A 5,418-nucleotide genomic window follows, 5' to 3' on the forward strand; every position below is an offset into this window, starting at 1 on the left:
CATCTGTAGTGGGAGAAGGGCTCCATCCAAGGCTATGAGGGCTCCATCAATGGTGGTAGGAAAGCTCTTCTCTCTATGGCTATAGGAACTCAAAGCTAGGCTTATTCACACCTCAGCAGATCAAGAAGCAAGAACTCCAGACAGACATGCATTCAGACAACACCCCCTCAAGGCCTTCTTCCTAATGAACCAATCAGCCAGATAGGCCCTGCTCCTACAAAGTTCCTCAAGCTCCCAAAACAGAGATATTAACTAGAGTTTACATCATGCTCAAACACAGGAGCCTGTAGACAGCATTTCTCATTCCAACCATAGCACGGGTCACCCTGGCTCAGGACCCACCTTGCCAGTCCACAAGTCACACCTGAATTTGCCTTCCAAGGCCTCTGGGGCCCACTGGCCAGAGGGGCAGAGCCATTGTTATGGTCTTAGCTGAGGTGTGAAAGAATTGTGTCTGTATATGAGCGCATGTGATGGTTGGTACGCCATGGGTACAGAAAGGTATTGTGGTATCATTTCCAAGCGAGTGTACACACCTCTGTGTGTGTGTACATCTATGTGCATGCAAATGAGCAAGATCAGAGCTGGGACAGGTAATCACTTTCTCTGAGACCAAAGGAAGCTGAGACTAGGTGATACAGACACATAAACGTATGTGTGACGGCTGCACAGCACCGCAGTGTGATTTTGTGTGCATGTATCCTAAGGTTCACGTCTCTGTAGCTGTTAATGAACCTGTGTGAGACTAGGTATGTACTTTGTATGTGTGTGTGTGTGTGTGTGTGTGTGTGTGTGTGTGTGTGTGAATGGGTGTGTGTGTGTGAGCATGTGAGCACGCAAGCGCACATATCACACTGAAAGGATCTGCTGGCATCCAGGCCCTCCACTTCTTCAGCACTTAGGATCTGTCAGTGGTTTTGAATCTACTTAACAGGGCAGTTGGTCTCTTGACTGGGTTCAGGCATCCCCCTTCAGGCCAGGCACAGTCCTTGCTACAAGGTCAAGAAGAACTAAGTCTCAGAAAGATCCATGCCCCAAAGAAAAACATATAGGCATCCTCCTGAATATTAACCTTCATCAGGCCATGAAAGGAGACAGAGACCCACATTGGAGCACCGGACTGAAATCTCAAGGTCCAAATCAGGAGCAGAAGGAGAGAGAGCACAAGCAAGGAACTCAGGACTGCGAGGGGTACAGCCACACACTGAGACAATGGGGATGTTCTATCGGGAACCCACCAAGGCCAGCTGGCCTGGGTCTGAAAAAGCATCGGATAAAACCGGATTTGCTGAACATAGTGGACAATGAGGACTACTGAGAACTCAAGAACAATGGCAATAGGTTTTTGATCCTACTGCACGTACTGGCTTTGGGGGAGCCTAGGCAGTTTGGATGCTTACCTTACTAGACCTTGATGGAGGTGGGAGGTCCTTGGACTTCCCACAGGGCAGGGAACCCTGATTGCTCTTCCAGCTGATGAGGGAGGGGGATTTGATTGGGGGAGGGGGAGGAAAATGGGAGGTGGTGGCAGGGAGAAGGCAGAAATCTTTAATTAATTAATTAAAAAATATAAATAAATAAATAAATAAATAAATAAATAAATAAATAAATAAAAGAAAATCAAAAAAATGATCCATGCATCATGCCTTTAATGTAACAAATGTAATGGGATTTCCTTCTTCCCACAGTGCAGCTGAAGGAGCCCAGACTCTTGTTTCCAACTTCAAATGGCCTTTTCCCAAAACCCTACTTCTCTAGGCTTTTTGTTCCATATTTTTCCTTAACATTCATAGTTCAGCATGTGCACCCTGTCACCAGACATCTGTAGGAGGAGTCCCTGGGTGGAGCGGGAGGAAACACCTGAGTTTGAGGGAGCTGTTCTTGGTGCTGAAGCTGCACCTGCCAGTATCTGTTGTCGGCGCCTGGGGTGGACCCCGACTGACTTTGAGAAGCTGTAAACTCTGATCCAATGATAACTTCAGGTCCTGGGGGTCATATTAATAGGAGAAGAGATCTCTGATTAGGGAAAATGAGTTTTCCCACCGTGTTGCATATGGGCCTGGCATGCCTGGAGCTTGCTTCACTGTTGGCTGAACACCTCTTGCGGAACATCAGGAACTCAGAGAGTCCGGAAGGCTGCAGCTGAGAGAGAAGAAGGGTGGGTATGCCTGAGGGGATGTAACAGTAGAGAAAGATCTTCCCAGAACCAGATGGTGGAAGCCCTGGGAAGACGGATTTCAATTAAGAAACTCTTCATACAGCCAGAGCTCCTCAGTAAGGGACTGTCTTGTCTCAGTCAGGAATAGGTGGGATTCTTGACAAAAAGGATCAGTCCTTGTGAATCAACCCCTAAGCACCATGGCTGCTACCTACTGAACACCTATTATTATGTGCTGACCACTGTAGTTTTTTTTTTTTAACTATTTTGGGGCCTGCCACCTAGCTCCCAAATAAATACATGGAGACTTATTCTTACTTATGAATGTCTGCCCTTAGCTTGGCTTGTTTCTAGCCAGCCTTCTAACTTCAAATATTCCATTTCTCTTTAACTATGTTTTGCTTCTCTGGACTTTTTACTGTGCCTTATTCTATATATCTTTCTTTCCTTATTACTCCTTGGCTGGCTGTGTGACTGGCCTCCTTTTCTTCTTGCTCCCTCTTCTCTCTTGAACCTAGATTTCTCCTTCAATTTTTCCTCTCTGCCTGGCAGCCCCACCTATCCTTTCTTCCGCCTTGCTATTGGCCATGCAGCTCTTTATTAGACCAATCAAGTGTTTTGGGCAGGCAAAGTAACACAGTTTTACAGAGTTAAACAATTGCAACATAAAATAATGCAATATGTCTTTGCATCATTAAACAAACACTCCACAGCATAAATGAATGCAACACATCTTAGTCTAATATCCCATGACAGCCCACAGGCATGTGTGTCCATGGTTCCATGTTATTCGTGAGGAAACCATGTTCTGAGAGGGAAAACCACGCGATCATTGTCACACAGCTGGAAAGCCACAGGGCTGGAATCACAACCCTTGCTGTTGGCTCAGTGCTATGAAGGCTCCCTAAACAAGCCCAGGGCTCAACATCCCAGTCACAACCCAGCTCCCCAGCTTTCTCTAACTCCCTCCCCTCTTCCCTCCTATGGTTGGTTTTTAAAGAAGAGATGAATAAAAAATGGATGAGCAGGGGCCCGGTGTGTGGAGCTGAAGGCGATTAGAATTGATGTTTATTTCATGAGAGTTGGGGCAGTGTTCATCACCATCAGCTCAAGGAAGCCATTGACTGTAGGTCACTCAGACCACCTGCCTGCTGGCCCTGTGGGCTCTCTTGTCTGTGCCACCATCTGCCACTATATTCCCTCCTCCCTTACTCCCCATGGTTCATGAAGATGCCCCAGCTTGGACCCATCTCTGAGATGACAAAACGGGTCCAGCATGGATGCCAACTCTGCCTTCTGCTATGAGTTGCAAAGCTACTTCAGGGTGGCTGGTCCTAGGAATGGGACAGTGGCAGCCTCATGGGTGAGGACTTAGCACAGACGTCCTGAGAGCTGGACCACCTCTCAGTCATCGCTCCACAACTGGCCACTGTCACAACCTCTGCTGATGTTCCCACCATAGGTATGACAATCTTCCTGTGCTTGAGTCCTGAAGACTGGCCACTACAAAGAGATGAGACAGCTGAGTGTGGTGGCTCACATCTGTAATCACTTAGAAGGAAGTGAGACAGGAGGATTGCTGTGAGTTCAAAACCAGTCTGGGTTACATAGTGAGTTCCAGGTCAGCCTGGGCTACAGTGAGACTCTATCTCAAACAAACAAACAATAATAGAGCCTGGGCAAGTGGCTCAGTGGGTAGAATGCTCGCCTAGTACACATGAGGCCCCAGGTTCAATTATCAGTACCAAAATAACAATAATAATAACAACAAATCAAGCGAGGTGTGGTGGCACATGCCTTTAATCCCAGGACTTGGGAGGCAGAGGCAGGAGGATCTCTGTGGGTTCGAGGCCAGCCTGGTCTACAAGAGCTAGTTCCAGGATAGGCTCCAAAGCTACAGAGAAAACCTATCTTGAAAAAAAAAACAAATAATAATAATAATAGGGGCTAGAGAGATGGCTCAGAGGTTAAGAGCATTGCCTCCTCTTCCAAAGGTCCTGAGTTCAATTCCCAGCAACCACATGGTGGCTCACAACCATCTGTAATGGGGCCTGGTGCCCTCTTCTGGCCTGCAGACATACACACAGACAGAATATTGTATACATAATAAATAAATAAATAAATAAATAAATAAATAAATAAATATTTAAAAAAATAATAATAACAAATCAAGGCAACTGGAAGGGAGACCCCATTCACTCTTTAGAGGAGCTCCCCAATGCTCAGCAGTAAGGTTGGACTGGAGCTAAAGGTGGAGACCTGACCAATCACAGCTGTTATGGGATTGTGAAGGACTTGTCCCCTGACTTTGTCACCATCTGAAAGTCCAGAAGAGAGTCTCAAAAACTAGGTGATGCATCTTAGTCCTGAGGGCTATTGGATTTCCTGCAGTGAACTTAGGTTATGGCTGACTTTCAGCTCAACCAAGGAGCTCTGAACTGGGAGCCCCACCTCCAGAACACAAGTAGGAGAGAATGTCTCCCCTCCCCTGCCTCCTTGTTCTAATCCCTGTCTGGTCTACTAAATGGGGTTTATAATAGTATCTTACACACCACACCGAGTTGTGGGAAGGGGTGGAGGATGAGAAGGTGGTAGAGAGGTGTGGCTACAACCCAGCATATTCCTTCTGGACTTTCTGACCCCTCAATCCCAAGGGCAGGGACTGTGAACTGGGTCTGAACCCCTGATGACAACTGGGCCCAGTTGACCACAGAGTTTGCAGACAGTGCCCCACACCCACCTTAGCCCAACTCAGGGAGCATTCCAGACTCCCTGCCTTGCGTGCCATGGTGCTCTGAGGGGGAAGAAGGGGGGGGGATGATGTCAGGAAGCCTGGGCCCAGGGGAGCACCCTACACGCCAGTCTCCCTCACGCAAAGGGCTTGACACGCAATGTGAAGACAGCTACCCGGTTCTCCCCTCCTGCTGAGAGCACATGGGAACCCCCCCCACACCTCCCGCAGCCCAAGTCTCTGCCCCCAGCTGCTGCCTCCTCTCCACTGCCTGTCAATCATCGACCCAGCTTCTCGGCAGACAGACTGACCACCCCACCCTGACCTGCTTCAAGCCATCACCACTCTGTCTGCTCTAAGTCGGCCCAGCAGTCCACCTATCTGCTGGCCACTCTATCTGCTGGTCTTCCTCTCTCTATATCAAGTCTGTCTGTCCTTCCAGAGCCACCTCCAGTGCATTTGTATTCCGTCCATATAGCTGTCAGGCTGGTCATTGGTAAATGTTCCTGATTGGTTGGGCCATCCTGTC

This window comes from Microtus ochrogaster, chromosome 10 (genome assembly GCF_000317375.1).
Source record: "Microtus ochrogaster isolate Prairie Vole_2 chromosome 10, MicOch1.0, whole genome shotgun sequence".
In the NCBI taxonomy this organism is placed as follows: Eukaryota; Metazoa; Chordata; class Mammalia; order Rodentia; family Cricetidae; genus Microtus; species Microtus ochrogaster.